Raw genomic sequence first — 18216 nt, 5'->3', positions numbered from 1 at the left:
GCCTTTAACATGTTAATCACAGTTATTTAAAATTCCCTGTTAGTTCCAAAACATTTCATTTATTAGTTTCTGTGCTAAGTACTGTGTTTTCTGGAAGTGAGTTTTCCTCCTTTTTAATACATTTTATTTATTTATTTATTTATTTATTTTGTAATCTGGACATCTTTCATAAGAAAGAAAAGATGAAGGTACACAGATTTTATGCATAAAAGGGGGCATATCATTCTTCCACCAAATCTTACAGTAGAAAGGTTGGAGTTAATCTAACAAGAAACGTGTCTGGGTTTTAGGTAAATTGCTATTATTGTTATTCTCTGTGCAGCACCGGTTTTAAGTTTTCAATAGAGGGTATGGATACATTTGCCAAAGTTTTCCCCAATCATATTCATCTTTAGCTTTAAGTTTTTGCTGTGCTTTGTGTGTGGGGGATGCACTTGCAACTCTCCTGGCAGTATTGCTTGCTTACCTGTGATTTGGTACTTGTTAGCTTGGAGGTAGGAGGAATTCTCCGCTGTTACGATGAAACCTCAGACTTCAGCAGGCAGCACTCTAATCCTGGGTATCTGGGCTGCACCTTTCTCAGCAGCCCTGAATCTTCCTCAGCTAAAGTTCTAGGCCCACAGCATTAATAATACTCCTCCAGGGATAAATGTTTCTTTCATTTGTTTCACTCAGCTACTAGAAATATATCACTAGTAACGTGATATATTTCCTTTACCATCTAGAATACTGACTTTGTTTCTGAGGGAAGTGTCAAGAAGTGAAAAATCTGAAATTGTACCCAACTTAAAGCTAACAGGTTACGCTGCCTCACTTTCATAGATACTGGCAGAAAATGAAAAAATCTGGGTCAAAGATGAAAGGCTGTTTTACTCATAAAAGAGCAAGCAGCATGAACTTCATGTTCACGCTATTCCCTTCTCTCTACTCTCCCACCCCCAGCCCCATGGAACAACACAGGATTGGGCTGGGTGTCACCCAGGAAACTATAGTTATCCTGTCTATCTTGCTATTATTGGTTTTCTCACTGCAAGCAAACATTCCTAACCTTTGCCCAGTAGAAACTATATCTTTGTTATACTGGAACAAACAAATCTGCCTTCTATTCCTGAGGGAGACACTATCTTCCAAGGCTGTACAGATTTTATTGGAAAAAATAGTCCGGACGAAAGGCTCTCTGTTATCTGTGCCTCTACTTGTAAGATGTGTAAACACAGAGATACCTATGTAAAACTTTCTCCAGCAAAAGGAAGATGAAGAGAATGGTTTAGACATAATTTAGGTTCTCTTCCCCTGTAGCTGCTGTTCACTTAATCCCAACACCATGAAGGGAGCTTGGTCAGGAATCTTGCCAACAGAGATTTATGGCAAAAGTGCCTGCAAAAAGGTACAAACACCCTTTCTATTTGCAGCTCTCGGGGTCTGCACACTCTTGCCTTAAACCACAATCATTTCCCATCTATTTTTGAGCTAGTCTCACTGAAGTTTTCTTACTGGTCTGGGACTGACTATTTCAGTCACAAATAAGAAAACATTCATATCTGGTATCTCTCTTCACATGGCTCTCTTAGTTATATGTTAGACATGCTAATGTCTAGGTATGACATCTAGGGAACTAACATTCTGCCTATATAGTCAGCACTTTGCATGCCAAAGATTTATACAGCTTTTTCTTTTCTAGTCCTTCCACTGTTTTCTAAAAGCCTCATTGTTTTCACATTAAAAAAAAAAAGCAGCAGTACCTGGGATTCTAGCCAAAGGAATCAGACAGAGTCTTGTTCCTATGCCCACCAGGAACTGCTTGATGAGACTCACTTAATTTTGCCTGTGACAGTCCACGCTCAAAGCCTGGATGGAGGTGCTTTCAAATATAGGTGCTTGTCAAGTGTAGACTTTTTTTGTTTTATGGCCATGGACAAATGATACAGTAATTCACTGTTAAAGAAACTGATATGTAAACGTATTGAACAATAAATGAGCCTACTTAACTTGTAATATGTTAACAGCAATATTTTTAAATATGAAAATATAAGTTTGCATATAAATATTATAAAGAATAGACCATAGCAAAAGACCTAGAATGAGCCATAGGATTTTCTTTGTTTCTTTCTTACCTTAGAAATGAATTTTTGTTTCATTTGAAGCAACCTATTTCCTATAATTTTTACAAGAAAAGTATTTTCAGCTTTTTAGATTGTCAAATTTGTAACTATCATGCACTATTAAAATAGCAATTTAAAAGTATCTAGTTTCTATTTTCTGAACTTTGATGGTAGCTATTTGCTTTTTTAAGAATATACTTTTTAAATGATTTTTACTAATTTTCTTTGTGAGTAGTTCATTATATCTATTTTGATGAACAAAGGAAAGGAAGTTTGTAATTTTCAGGAATGATAAACAACAATCATCACCAAGGAAGGCTTTGAGATGAGAAGATTAAGATTCCTTAGATTTTTATCACAGACTTGGAAATTCTACAGAAACCTGTGAGGGACAAAGGTTATTCAGGGCCTCAGCACTCTTTCATAGCCAATGTTCACAGATCTGAAACATTTGACAGCAGAAATTTAAAAATCAAATATTGTTCTTCCCAACATTATAATGTTGCCTGTCATGGCAACTATATATCACACTGATAAACATACTAATAGATTTCACATTCATTTCATTATATGGGTACAAATATATGTGAGAAAGATAATACTGATTCTTTTTTTTTTTTTGCAGAAAAGCCTGATTCTTTTATTATTATTTTATTTTATTTTTACAGAGATAGAGAGGGGATAGATAGAAACGGAGAGAGATGAGAAGCATCAATCATTAGTTTTTTGTTGCGACACCTAAGATGTTCATTGATTGCTTTCTCATATGTGCCTTGACTGTGGGCCTTCAGCAGACCGTGTAACCCCTTGCTCGAGACAACGACCTTGGGTCCAAGCTGGTGAGCTTTGCTCAAACTAGAGGAGCCTGCTCTCAAGCTGGCGACCTCAGGGTCTCAAACTTGGGTCCTTCCGCATCCCAGTCCAATGTTCTATCCACTGCGCCACTGCCTGGTCAGGCAATATTGATTCTTTTAATGGAACTTTAGTTATCTATTTTGCTTAATGCAAATAATAAAATCTTGTTTTAGGATAATATGAACTATTCTCAGCATATTACTAAACTCAGTGGGGCATGCTATCAATAACACCATTAGCATTGTTTAAAACAGGATAGATTTATTTCAAGAACTATTAATTGAATAGTTAGCAAGAATTTCTGCAAGGTAGAATTGCAGATTTAGAGGGCATTTAGGTAAATCTGCATATGAAGTTCACAATGAGCATATAAGCCAATAATAAACATGAATATTTTTCTGGTATAAAGTAGGCACTTGATAATTATTCATTTAATTTAGGTATGCATGTTTTGATGACATAGAAAATGCTGCAAGGTTTACAAGTTGAAAATCAACAACTTCTTATGAAGAAGGAGTAACTGAGGTGAGCTTTGAAGAATTAAGCAAAAGGTAATAGTCTAAACAAGGATGTGGAGCGTGGGAGTGAACAAAAAAGTGGAATGAAGTGACAAGAGATGTCATTACACTTGAAATGATGACGGAGCTGGGAACCAGGATTACAGGAGACTCTAAGGTGAATGATGAATCTTCCAAAAATAATGACAAGGAACAGGGTGAAGGATAAACTCTTGGAAACAAAAACTGAATATCATTCAATGCTTTATTATTAATATCTGTCTCTGTGCCTAGCACACAATAATAATTCAAAATCTTTGGAAGGAAGAAGGAGAGGAAGGAAGGAAGGAAAGAGAGGAAGGAAGGAAGGAATGAGAGGAAGGAAGGAAGGAAGGAAGGAAGGAAGGAAGGAAGGAAGGAAGGAAGGAAGGAAGGAAGGAAGGAAGGAAGGGGGGAGGGAGGGAGGGAGGGAGGGAAGAGGAGGAAGGGAGGGAGGGAGGGAGGAAAAGTAAAGGGGAGGCAGACTATAAAGTTCCTTGTGAGGTTAGAGGTTATTATGTCATGAAAGATCTTCAAAAGAGACTGTTAGAAAAAGGATAGCAAAACAATTTTTGAGATTGAGGTGAGGGTGGTGGCATGGGAAACACTAATATTGCCTCTTGACAGGACTATTTTAAAAGAATGACAGAATGGCCTACGTTAGAGAATGTACAAGAAGACATGCATTAATGTAATTAAGGTATAACATAATTGAAATGAAGTGAAATAATGTACAATGAAATTCTAAACGTAGTTTAATTAACTGTCTCTCTTTTTAAAAATACTTTCAGTCTTCATTTTAAATTTTGTTTAGTGATTTTTAGAGAGAGGAGAAAGAGAGAGGGAGAGAGAAGGGGGGAATAGCAGGAAGCATCAACTCATAGTCATTGCTTCTCATTTGTGCCTTGACTGGGCAATACCAGGGTTCCAAACTGATGACCTCAGCATTCCAGGCCTATCCACTATGCCACCACAGGTCAAGCAACTCTGTCTCTTTTCCAAATGAGCACTCATTTTGCAAAACTATTAGCTGTCACTGTCATAGCTTGACAGTTTAATTTGAATCCATAATCAGCAAATTTTTAGGTCATTCTTATTTCTGACTGGCAAAACAAATACATATTTAAACATCACAATATACTAATTGATTCTAAATTGACATTACTCGCTTAGCTGAAAATTCAACTTTTTGAAACAAATATTTGCGAGGTTCCTAAATAAGTTAGAATGATGACTTAACTCCTTTCAATCATGTGCCTTTGAATTAATTTCTAAATCCCAGGATTACTTTATTATCAATTCACAGGTGCGACACCATTTGTTATAAGAACATTATTTGTAAGGTAAAGAAAATGCTTTGACATTTAGGTACTTTGACATTTAGCACTGATATTAATGATGCTATAAAATTGTCATGCAGAATGCCACTTATCCTTGAAGTGATGCTTATTAATTACAAATATTATGTAATCTGTTTTAGATGTGAAAGGTTACGTGTTCTTTTTATTTCACATACTTATTAAATCTAAATCAACATAGAAGCAGAACCATTATAAACTCAAATGTGAACTTTAAATAGGATTTTAACCTTAGGGATTTGCATGTCAAAATGAATTTAAAGCCATTTAGAGAATAAGGAATGAGATATATTTTCTGTAAGAAATAGCACTGCTTTTGCAAATCTTGTATCTTCCCATATATACTAAAGAAAATACAGATGAGAACATTCAAATACTGGCATAAGGGGTTTTACTTGAATATGTGATATAATTAAATGTAAATAGAAAAAATCCCTATGGTGTAAGAATATAAATATTTAATAAGCCACTTTTAAAGGAGAATTATTTGACAGGATGTAATTCAACAGCAGCTGACAAAGGAGCTTGAGTTGCAAAAATGATTCCAACCAGAAGTGAACAGAGCCTCAATATTAAAAAATACTGCTCCATAGCACTTTGAATTTATGCAAATTAGAATGCTTTTGATGTTCATGTTGTATTTTCTGCTATGATATATTTATATTCAATGATTCCTTCACGTATAATATCAGTATTTATTTTGGATTAGTAGGCAACACTATGTTTTCAAAAGAGTTTCATTCATAATGTTGAAATGCACACAGCTTTACATATAAACTGCAAACGTGGCGCTTGATTTATTTGGAATTATGTGTTTCTATTTAAAAATCCATGTTTATTTTTATACAGAGGAGTCAACTTTTCAGTCTCCTTCCCACGTTTTATTGTAAAACAGTATAAAATGTGATTTTTAAATTTATTTTATTCCATTATTCTGCTTCTGGCAATATTGGAAACATAAAATTGCTCTATTTTTATTTCTAGTAAATATAAGATTTAACCTGAAATATTATTAATACATTCATAAAGTTATAGGGTAGGGTAGTGTCATATGAAGGAAATTTTAAAATAATTCAGAAATTATGTTTTAGGTAAAAGGAAAATATGGCCCAGAAATGTTAATTAAAATTTGAAAGATATAATTTTTTAAATATTTACAGTAACTACTGGTTGGACAGAGAAGAATGATATGATATGACTTATATTAGGTGTTACTTTTTATACTGGGGAATTAAGAATATACTATAGAATTAATTACTAGATTTACTTGCTTTGTTTCCTCTCATCAATATTGTTGAATTTTTTAAATGATTTTGTAAAAAGCAAAGATTGTAATTGCATAAATTACTTCATTTCATCAATTGGGATGGATTACGATCAAAATAATTTGTCTAAAAGTTGGCGCCATTTACTGCTGCAGCTGGGACAAAGTTAGACTTTTATTCAGAAAAAAAATAAAAAGCCATTAAAGTATTTTAAGCAGTAAAGTGACATGAATTACATTTTAAATGGATTACTCAGGACATTGTGTAGAGCAGTGGTAGTCAACCTGGTCCCTACTGCCCACTAGTGGGCGTTCCAGCTTTCATGGTGGACAGTAGCAGAGCAACCAAAGTATAAATAAAAAGATAGATTTAACTATAGTAAGTTGTTTTATAAATATTTATTTTGCCAAATTTAGCAAAAAATCCGACATAAGGTATTTGGTAAGTATTATTATTATATGCTTTAACTTGCTGTAACTCTGCTTTATAAATTTTATAAAATAAAGTTACTTCTCTACTTTATAAATCATCATTACTGTGGAACAGGTGGGCAGTGAGAAAATTTTACTACTAACAGAAATATGAAAGTGGGCAGTAGGTATAAAAAGGTTGACTAACCCGGTATAGAAGACAGAATTCCAGAAGTGGTAGCAAGGAACGCAGTCAGGGAGTGGTTGTAAGACAGTGATGATGATGATGTGGACAAAGCTGTTGATAACACAAGTGGTGAAAATGGTAAGATTCTGGTGTATTTCAAAGAAACGGCCACAGGGTTTTCTGATGAATTTGAGATAGCAAAAAAGAGAGAAGGTAAACAAAGTCAGTATGAATTAATATGATGAAGGAACTCAGCAATAGAGATACAAGTGTCCTGTGCCAGACTAACAAGTAGTGGCCTCCACTTATCAATAAACCCACTAACAAACGCGAGACAATTTCTACCCATAAAGAAACATTAAGTTTAAATGGATATATAATAAGCAAAGTTATTTAAGCCAAAATATTTGTAATGATAAATTATATATGTAAAAATTCTCTGTAGTTTATATACAACAAAAGACAGCTGGTTGAGTATATGTGCGAAAGCTAAGGTTATTCATGTAGATAGAAAATATTTCTAATGATTCAGTTAGAATCATTGTAAACCGTGAAACACAATTATAGTATAAAAAATTTCTGTTTCAAAATGAATTGATAACTTTAATAACTTTGCATGTCACCGTACACTGTGACATTGTGATTCAGAGTTATATAAATCAGTCTGACTTTTTCCCCCACAATTTTAACTTAAGAAACTAATTAAGTACAACTTGAACTAGAAATTCTCCAAAGGATAAAAAAAAAAGTATCACTTTTTGAAAACAAAAAATAAAAATAAAATAAAGAAGAATTATATTTGGATCTGCCACGCTACAGATAACACTTGTACAAGTGATGCCCAAAAAGAATTAGCTTTAGATTTTGTTTTTGTTGTCTGTTTCTTTTACTTGAAATTTATCAGAGACCTACTAGAGTAATGATACACAGAAACTAGCTCAGAGTAAATGAACTTTATTTTTACAGTAAATATTATTGCATAATTATTTCATTGTATTATTTGTATATATAGAAATAGAGAATGATTGGATTAACCATTATTGAGCAAACTAGTGTGTAACAAAGGTTTTAATGTGTTATTTTAATTCTCACAATAAACTTATGTCTGTGTTTGATATCTTCATATTAAGATGAGAATATTATATATGGAGTTCAGAGAAACTTAAGTAATTTGCTTTTAGTTTTCTCTGATGATAAATGTTAGCATCAATAGGCAAAGTCGGTTTAGATACAAAGCCTCCTTTGTGTAATCTTGGCTAATTAAACAAATTAATTTTCCAGCCATGAAAACATTCTGCTGATAAAAAATGTTATTTTTATATTGTTCTCATTTGTTTATCATTCTTAGAAAGAAGAGGTAACTAAACTGTTTGATTAAAGATAAAAAAAAATATCAGTAGTTATTGAATAATTATATTATCTTAATTTGCTCATTACTCTGTTTATACAGCTTGAAAAAATTAATTTATCCTTACCTATTTTCTCATATTCTGGATAGTATGTCAAGCTGAATGATTTCACCAAGCTGTTGATAACATTATGTGCCACCTTACTCTTGAGAATGTGCTATTGTCTACAATTTAATTACTGAGTTATCACACATTTCCCATGCATTTGTTTATAAATTGAATCTATTGTCAATCATTTATTTTTCCTTCTGTGCCAAAAACATCTATTTCTACCATATGCTGCTGAAATAGTTTTTCTTCTTTGTTGGCTTTAAGATAACAGAAAGTTGTATTTATTGTTTGTCATTGTTTCCAAACAAATTTGGAAACATTGTTATTTGTCATTTGCACAAGACATCAGAGAAGTCTTACTGGTTTGATAGTTCTCATTCTAGGAAACTAGGAAACAATAATTTAAAGTGATGAGGGAAGCTAAAATTGACTTTAGCTTAGTTTTCCTGTTCTTAAATGATTTTATTCACATCTTTATAAAAAGCTTATATAGTATTTATTTTAAACTTCATTCAATAGGACATCATCTACTGTTTCAATGCTGTTTGAGCCCCCTCACCTGTCGCTGAAGCTGTATTGTCAAGATACTGCTTTCTAACAAGCAGACTCTTGTCAAGCTAGACACTAAGGGAAAATGAGTCATCATGAGAATGGACTTCAGTGTCCTTATGAAGCCCCAGGCTTGCCTGGTCAAAGCACATAGGAGAAGCAACTATTACCAGTTGATACTTCCCACTCCTATACCACTTATCTCTCTCTTTCTCTCCTCTCTCTAAAATAAATAAATAAAATATTTAAAAAGAAGGCCTTGGCCGGTTGGCTCAGTGGTAGAGCGTCGGCCTGTCGTGCAGGAGTCCTGGGTTCGATTCCCGGCCAGGGCACACAGGAGAGGTGTCCATTGCTTCTCCACCCTTCCCCCTCTCCTTCCTCTCTGTCTCTCTCTTCCCCTCCCGCAGCCGAGGCTCCATTGGAGCAAAGATGGCCCGGGCGCTGGGGATGGCTCCTTGGCCTCTGCCCCAGGCGCTAGAGTGGCTCTGGTTGCAGCAGAGCGATGCCCCAGAGGGGTAGAGCATCGCCCCCTGGTGGGCAGAGCGTCGCCCCCTGGTGGGCGTGCTGGGTGGATCCTGGTCGGGCTCATGCGGGAGTCTGTCTGACTGTCTCTCCCCGCTTCTAGCTTCAGAAAAATACAAAAAAAAATAATAATAAAAAAATATTTAAAAAGAAGAAGAAGAAGAAAGAGAAGAAGGAGAAGGAGAAGAAGGAAAAGAAGAGGAAGAAAAAGAAGAAGAAGAAGAAGAAGAAGGAGAAGAAGAGGAAGAAAAAGAAGAAGAAGAAGAGGAAGGAGGAGGAGGAGGAGGAGGAGGAGGAAAAGAAGAGGAAGAAGAAGGAAAAGAAGAGGAAGAAGAAGAGGAAGAGGAAGAGGAAGAAGGAGAAGGAGAAGGAGAAAAACAGTAACAACAACAGCAACCCAATAACACAATCAGGAGATCAAGGCTTCTATCCTAAGCATCAAATTATGCTTGGACACTGATGCTAAGTCTGTTATTCATATAAGCCACCTGGGCAGCCTGATAGTGTCCTCATCCCTGACAAGTACTCCTTGGTGTCAGTTGCTATAAAACTGAAATCTCTGCTGGACAAAGATCTTTTTCTCTTGAAGGACTATGTAGTCACCAAAGTGAAGAAAACTAATCATCTTTTGGACCTACCATCCTGCCAGACATCCTTTGCTTTCATGTGGAGAAAGAAAGAGAGAAAACAGACGCTTTTAGGAACAAAGTTAAAGCCCAGCCACTTAACCTGAAAACCTTCTGAGCCTCATTTTCCAAGCCAATAGACGTCTATGTCAGTGATGCTGTTGGCACTGCTCACCGAGCCCACAGCTCCATGGTGGAAGTCAGTTTGTTACAGAAAGCTGGAGATATTTTGATGTAGAAGGTATTGAACTACTTTGTCAAGGCCATGGAGAGCCCAGAGCAAAACTTCCTGGTTGTTTGGGATCAAGCTAAAGAGACAGACTAGATTCACCTGACCAATAAATAATATGCTAAACAAGTCAATGAGATGGTTGTTGGTGGAATGGCTTTTACCTACAGTAAAGTGCTGAACAACATGAAACTGAGACATCTCTGTTTGATGAAGAGGGAGCCAAGGTCATCAATGACCTGATTTTCAAAGCTGAGAAAAATGATGTGAAGATTACCTTGTCCATTGACTTTGTCACTGCTGGTATGTTTGATGAAACTATCAAGGCTGGCCAACCCACTGTGACCTCTGGCATACCTGCTAACTGGATGGGCTTGGACTATGGTCCTTAGAGCAGCAAAAATTGCTTTGAGGCTATAGCTAGGACCAAAGAGATTGTGTAGAATGGATTTGTGGGTATATTTGAATGGGAAGTTTTTGCTCAAGTGATCAAAGTCCTCATGGATGAAGTGGTGAAAGTCACTTGCAAGGGCTGCATCACCATCATAAGTGGTGGAGACACTATCAGTTGCTGTACCAAATGGAACACAGAGAATAAAGTCAGCCATGTGAGCATTATGGGTCCCAGTTTAAAGCTTCTGGAAGGTAAAGTCCTTCCTGGGGAGGATGCTGTTAGCAATGTTTAGTACTTTCTTGCCTTATCTTTCTGTACACATGCCCTAAGTCAACTTAGTGCTTTCTGCATCTCCACTTAGTATTAGCTAAATCATTCCCCATGTCAAGATCTACCTTGTGACCAAGAGATGCAGCCCAGGAACCCTTAAACAGTTGCAGATCGTCTCAGCTCATCTTTACTGCACCCTGGATTTGCTTACACTCTTTAAGAACTCATTTGAATTTCTTAGTGACAAAAGCACTTTGCATTCTAGAGTGCATATATAATATCTACATTTTGTCTGTAAAAAGAGAGTGAGCCGTTAGCTTAGTTCTCTTTTTAATCTGATGACTTTTGACATTATTTTACTACTCAGTATGGAAAAATTTCAGTTGTATGGAGGGGGGAAGATAAAGTTGGTGATCTATTAAATTAATAATAAAACTCTACATTGAAACTGGGGAAAATACACCACACTCAATCCATTCTGACAAGTTCTATCCAAATTTTCTAAAAGAATATATAATATAGCTTTTATCAAAAATAGCTTGCTGACCTGTGGTGGTGCAGTGGATAAAGCGTCAACCTGGAATGCTGAGGTTGCCAGTTCAAAACCCTGGGCTTGCCTGGTCAAGGCACATATGGGAGTTGATGCTTCCTGCTCCTCCCTCCCCCTTCTCTCTCTCTCTCTCTCATTCTCTCTCCTCTCTAAAAATTAATAAAAGTAAAAAAAAATTAAAAAAAAAAAAAGCCTGACCTGTGGTGGCACAGTGGATAAAGTGTTGACCTGGAAATGCTGAGGTTGCCGGTTCGAAACGCTGGGCTTGCCTGGTCAAGGCACATATGGGAGTTGATGCTTCCTGCTCCCCCCCCTTCTCTCTCTCTGTTTCTCTCTCTCTCTCCCTCTCTCTCTCCTTTCTAAAATGAATAAATAAAAAATTAAAAAAATAAAATAAAAAAATGTTTAAAAAAACAAAACAAAACAAAAAACAAAAATAGCTTGCACTCTGTATTATAATAGTGGTGGGAGGTTGTGATTTTATTCACACCAAAATACCTCACATTTTAGCATTCTGACTCTGGAAGGCACTATATAAAATAAGTAAAATTTAAATCATACTGAATTTGGAAGCATAAATTAGTTTTTAACATTTCTCATCAATAAATGAATACCTAATGATAGTATACATTGTTCCTGGGTGATAGCATTATAAAGAACTTTTCTCACTTTCTCTTTTTGTCTCCTCTTAGATACGCATGAGCCCATTAGCTTCTAAGTCTTTGCTTGATATGAGACTAATGAAGCTGCTGAGTCATTTAATTACTATTTTTTATGGACAGTGCATGATGTCAACTAGTATTATCTAGTAAATTCTGGTTGGGGTTTCTCAAGTTAGTCATTCAATAAAATTGTATTTGACTTGAAACTAAGTTTATAAATTTGGCTGCTATTATAGATTGTTTTGCTCTCTTAACAACATTTGAGAAATTAGTGGAAAACAAGACTACATTGGTTCAGGTTAAATACAGATTTGATCTTGCAATACAATGAAACGTTCTTCCTGAAAAACAAATGGTGATCACATTTAACACAAAATTAATGTAAAAACACAAGTACTAGTATTCCAAATAGCCTTTTAAAATTATAGTTATCTGAAATAAGTTAAACAAGAAGGCTATAACTTAGGGTAAATACCACCAATGGAAGAATCCTTTCAATATCTTAAAACTGAAGAAGTTATGGTATATTGGTTCTGTGATAATATATTTCCCATATGATCCTCCTTAGGGAAATTTGGTCTTATTGCTAGCTGTTCCTGTCTTGTGCTATATTATATACAGGGAACAAGAACCATTAACTTGAAAGCAAAATAACTATTTAACTTGAATACTTGAGATGACTTCTCAGAAAAGAGATCTGTTGTTTGGGATAAGGCACTTGGAAAGATCACCATATGTTTGTATTTAACTTGCCATTTTACATTTGTTCAAACAAAATTATTTAACTAAAACCCCAGTAGTGGTTCAGCATCAGAGAGCTTATTGGGACCACATCATTTTTGTCCCATATAGAACTAATTTTGCTTTATTCCATCAGCCTATATTGACAGACACTGAATGTGCATCCTTATGGAATTCATTATTATGTTTATTATAGAACTGTTGTTGAGGATGTCATTCATTAATTGGTATAGTGTCTTCTTTGTGATGACTCGGAGAGCTATTTGTCTTACAGCCCCATGCTGTATTTTTGTGTATTCTGTTTTATTCATCAAGTCACTTCTAGTGTGCATTCTGTATATTCAACTTGGAATTTATCCTATTAATATGCTCTTGTTATCCTATTTTCTATATTTGTATTTTTTGCATAACTATGCACACTTAAATCTTCTGTATACTTTAAAAATGTATTTCAAAATAATTCTGAAGTATAATAGTATAATTAATAATTAAATAGCAAAATGAAGATATTTCAAAAGTTTGTCTTTATGCCATTCGTGATGAAAATCTGTTATTTTTTTAAATATAATGATTTTTTATGGACAGCTCAAACATTAAATGCCATGGACATCTTAATTTGTCTGATTTAATGGCTGATCACAAAAATACAAATAAAGAGCTTTGGCTGGGTAGGTCATTTGATTAGAGCGTCATCCTGATACACCAAGGTCACATGTTTGATCCCTGGTCAGAGTACATACATACAAGAAACAACCAATGAATGCATAAATTAGTGAAAAAACAAATCAATATCTATCTCTCTCCCTTTCTCTTTCTTTTCTTCTCTCTCTAAGAAATTAATACAAATAAATACCACTGAGGTTATCAGGAAATGAGAATTTAAATATGTTTTACTATCTGAATTTTTATTACTTTTGGATTTAGAATGATTTTTAATATTCTAATGTGTTTATATAAAACATATAAATAATAATAATGTTAGCCATGACTGCTATAAGGAGAAGATAAGGTAATGATTTAAAATAAATTTATTGCCCTGGTCAGTTGCCACAGTGGTAGAGCATCAGCCTGGCGTGCGGATGTCCCAGGTTTGATTCCTGGTCAGGGCACACAGGAGAGGCACCCATCTGCTTCTCCATCCCTCCCCTTCTCACTTTTCTCTCTCTCTCTCTTCTCCTCCCCTCCAGCAGCCATGGCTCAATTGGAGCAAGTTGGCCCCCTGCTCTGAGGATGGCTCCATGACCTCTGCTTCAGGTGCTAAAAAAAATGTCTCTATTTGCAACAGAGAAAGGGCCCCAGAAGGGCTGAGCATTGCCCCCTAGTGGGCTTGCTGGGTGGATCCTGTTTGGGGTGCATGTGAAAGTCTGTCTCTGCCTCCTTTCCTCTCACTAAATATAGAATTAAAAAATTAAAATAAATTTATTACTAGTAAATTGTTATTCAATTAGTAAGTCAACAGTAATATTTTTCAGTGATGATCATCTAATCATTAAGTTAAAATATGCTGGATATACATTGTGGAAAGATAATTTTTGTCAACTGGGGCAATTAGTGTATAGTAAAGGAGATATAAATAAATCTATAACCTCAATATGTAACTACAACTTGTAATAAATGGTATGTAAGAAAAGAAGGTGTTACAGACTGGTTACAATATGCTTTGCGGAGAAAATGACACAAATATTGATACCTAGTAGAAGAGGAATAGGTAAAGATGTGAATATTCTAAGCAAAATGAACCACATGCACAACATTCACAGATGGAAAAAGATGGCACACATTAAACATTGATAAAGTGGCTACAGTAAGAGAGGCAAAACAGGGAGTAAGATCAAATTAGATACACAGGTAGAATTCTCAAAGGTCTTACAGTTCATCTTTACCTCTAAGAGAAGATAAAGCCATTGAGATTGTTTACTATTGACTATTTTAAGAGAAGTTTTAGATTCAAAACTAAATTAAGAGTAAGGTACAGAGATTTCCTATACCCACCCTTCTCCTGAAAATGCTTAGCCTTTCACCATTATCCACATCCTCTACCAGAGTAGTGAATTTGTTATAATAAACAAATCTAATTGACACATTATAATCACCCAGAACCTACAGTTTACATTACTGCTCACTTTTGGTGCTATGCACTCCATAGTTTTGGACAAATATACAATAATATATATTCATTAGTATGGTACCATAGAAAGATTTTCATTGCCTTAAAATATTCTGTTTTCTTCTTATTCACCTCTCTACCTCACCAACCCCAGACAATCACTGGATTTTTTGCTGTCTCCATATCTCTGCTTTTTTTCAGGATGTCATATATTTGTAAACCCTGTATGTAGCCTTTTCAGATTGGCTTCTGTCACTAAGAAATATGAGTTTTCTTCTTCTTCATGTCTTTTAATGGTTAATAGCTCATTTCCTTTTAGCACTGAATAATATTCCATTGTCTGGGTGAACTACAGTTTATTATTTACCCCTCGCCTAGTGAAGAACATCTTGGTTACTTTCAAGTTTTAGTAGTTATGAATAAAACTATTATAAACATTTCTGTACAGGTGTTATTGCAAACACAAATTTCAACTCCTTTGGGTAATGAATTACCAAGGAGGATAATTGTTGGATCATATGGTAAGTGTGTGTGTAGTTTTGCAAGAAACATCTAAATTATCTTCCCAACTGGTTGCATCATTTACGTTTCCACCAGCAAGGAATGGGTTTCTGTTGCTCTATGTCCTCACCAGCATTTGGTGTCAGTGTTTCAGATTTGGATCATTCTAAAAGGTGTGTAGTGGTATCTCCTTGTTATTTTAATTTGCACTTCACTGTTAACATATGACATGAAATATTTTTTCACATGCTTACTTGCCATCTGTGTTTCTTCTTTAATGAGATCTCTGTCAATGTCTTTGGCCCTTTCTTTAATGAGGTTGTTTGTTTTATCATACTGGAGTTTTAAGAGTTTTTCTATATTTTGGATAACAGCTCTTTATCAGATAAATCTGCAAATATATTTTCTCAATCTGTAACTTTTCTTCTCTTTCTCTTTATATTGTCCATTACAGAGCAAAAGTTTTTTTAATTGTAATAGTCTAGCCCTTAAGTTATGCCTTTCATATACTGCATGCCTTTTGTGCTGTATCTAAAAAGTCATGGTCATACAAAGTCATGTAGGTATTTTTTTATGTTTTTTGCATGAATTTTAATATGGAGATATTTTAATTTGAAATGACATTATTTGACATATGTTTATAAAGCTCATATTGACTACTGTGCAAGAATGTTTTGAGAAATACAAATATAAATTTAGGTAAACAAATTAAGGCTCTACTGCAACTAACCAGTCAGGAATTCATAGTAACTTACACTAGAGTGAAAATGTATATTTAATGGAAGAATAGAAATAGTAATTTATAATGATAGAATGCACATTGATGACTAAGAGGATTGAATCATTAAAATTGGTATTGTCCTGGTAATTGCATAAAATAAGAAAGGCAATGGAGGAATAACTACAATTGAAATAAAAAAGAAAATAATAATATAATGAGTCACATTTCACCTGATTTTTTAAAACTGAAATATGACTTAAATTTACCAAGGCAAGTTTTACTTTTAGTGTTTTACTTGGAAATATTGTTTCCTATATATTGACATTGCTGCTGAATTACATTATAGATTTTCTTGGTACCTAAATTTATCAAAGTGAAGTCTTATTATCCTCCCAATGTCACTGAAAGAAAAACTTCTGAAGAGTGAAATGGTTGTTGCATGGTGGAAGGGAAGTCAATGACTTGACTCACAACACATTCAAATTTTTACATATTTACAGGCAAAATCAGATTACACAGTAGTGCTCAAAACAATATTGTGAATAACATATTAAATACTGTATATTAGGTATGTTATGTTATACTACATATGATATATTATGTCATATTATATGACTATGAAATCTGTATTTTAGGAATAAAAAATAAAGCACTTGAAAATAATAAACTGTATTTATGCAAACCACTAATGAATCTAATTAAGAAAAAGAGAAATAAGAAATATACAAAATAAAAATAAAAAGAATTAAACAACCATTATAAAACAAAATCATTTAAATTCTTAGAATATTAGTTGTGTAAGTTAATATAAATATTATTGAAAATCTAGATGAAATTGATAACTTTCTAAAAAACTATAATTACAGGAGTATAACTAAATATTACCACTGTAAGGAAACTTTAAAAGGTGTTTCTATAGAAGCACATAGATAATATTATCAGAAATACAATTATCTCTAAAAAATAATTTTACAGCTAAATATTATCAAATTTAAAACCCAAATAATTAAAAAATACAGAAAGGAATAGAGAAAGCAAATACAACATTGCTAATGATATAAAGATTGAATAAAGAAACTTTCTTGGCATTTATTTCACTTTGCTAATACTCTGAAAATGATACAAGCAGAAGACAACACTACATCAACAAAAAAAATATATTGTGATTAAGATTGATTCCACTAATAAAAGACTGTTTAAACTTAGAGTGATTTTTATGTATTTTCATTTAAACCTAGGCATTTTAAAATAAATGTTACCTTTTATTTGTATATATATTATATATTTACATATTTATATTTATATAAATAGATAGATTAGCACAAGAGAAATAAACCAGTTCTATTTGAGAAAACTGGTAGTTTTTCCTCATGGTATTTATCACATATCGAAATATGTCATTTTATTTATATTGATAGAATTTTTCTTTCACTTTTCTCTTTTAATTTTTCTTCAGATAGCAAGGACTGTATTTCACTCCATCTTATGACCTCTGGAATAAATCTATTATCCAGCACAGGAGTCCCCAAACTATTTACACAGGGGGCCAGTTCACTGCCCCTCAGACCGTTGGAGGGCCGACTATAAAAAAACTATGAACAAATCCCTATGCACACTGCACATATCTTTTTTCTTTCTTTTTTCTTTTGTATTTTTCTGAAGCTGGAAACGGGGAGAGACAGTCAGACAGACTCCTGCATACGCCTGACCGGGATCCACCCTGCACGCCCACCAGGGGGCGATGCTCTGCCCCTCGGGGGGGGGGGGGGGGGAGGGGGTCGCTCTGTCGCGGCCAAAGCCACTCCAGGGCCTGGGGCAGACGCCAAGGAGCCATCCCCAGCGCCCGGGCCATCCCTGCTCCAATGGAGCCTCGCTGCGGGAGGAGAAGAGAGAGACAGAGAGGAAGGAGAGTGGGAGGGGTGGAGAAGCAGATGGGCGCCTCTCCTGTGTGCCCTGGCCGGGAATCGAACCTGGGACTTCTGCACGCCAGGCCGACGCTCTACCACTGAGCCAACCGGCCAGGGCGCACATATCTTATTTTAAAGTAAAAAAACAAAACGGAAGTAGTACTGTACGTGAGCATCCTGTGCTCCTCTCATTGACCACCAGTGAAAGAGGTGCCCCTTCCGGAAGTGTGGCGGGGGCCATATAAATGGCTTCAGGGGGCTGCA

At 34.9% G+C, this 18216-nt stretch overlaps 1 non-coding gene and 1 pseudogene across 1 annotated transcript; both read left to right on the top strand.

Moving 5' to 3' along the window:
- The first annotated feature begins 428 nt into the window (after nt 1-428).
- LOC136404181 (phosphoglycerate kinase 1 pseudogene) lies at nt 429-10785 on the top strand (annotated as a pseudogene).
- TRNAD-GUC (transfer RNA aspartic acid (anticodon GUC)) lies at nt 8979-9054 on the top strand. Its single transcript has one exon. It is a non-coding gene; the product is annotated as a tRNA-Asp (tRNA).
- Nucleotides 10786-18216: the final 7431 nt, after the last annotated feature.

The sequence above is a fragment of the Saccopteryx leptura genome, chromosome 4 (assembly GCF_036850995.1).
Source record: "Saccopteryx leptura isolate mSacLep1 chromosome 4, mSacLep1_pri_phased_curated, whole genome shotgun sequence".
In the NCBI taxonomy this organism is placed as follows: Eukaryota; Metazoa; Chordata; class Mammalia; order Chiroptera; family Emballonuridae; genus Saccopteryx; species Saccopteryx leptura.
This window is presented reverse-complemented; position numbering and strand designations above follow the sequence as displayed.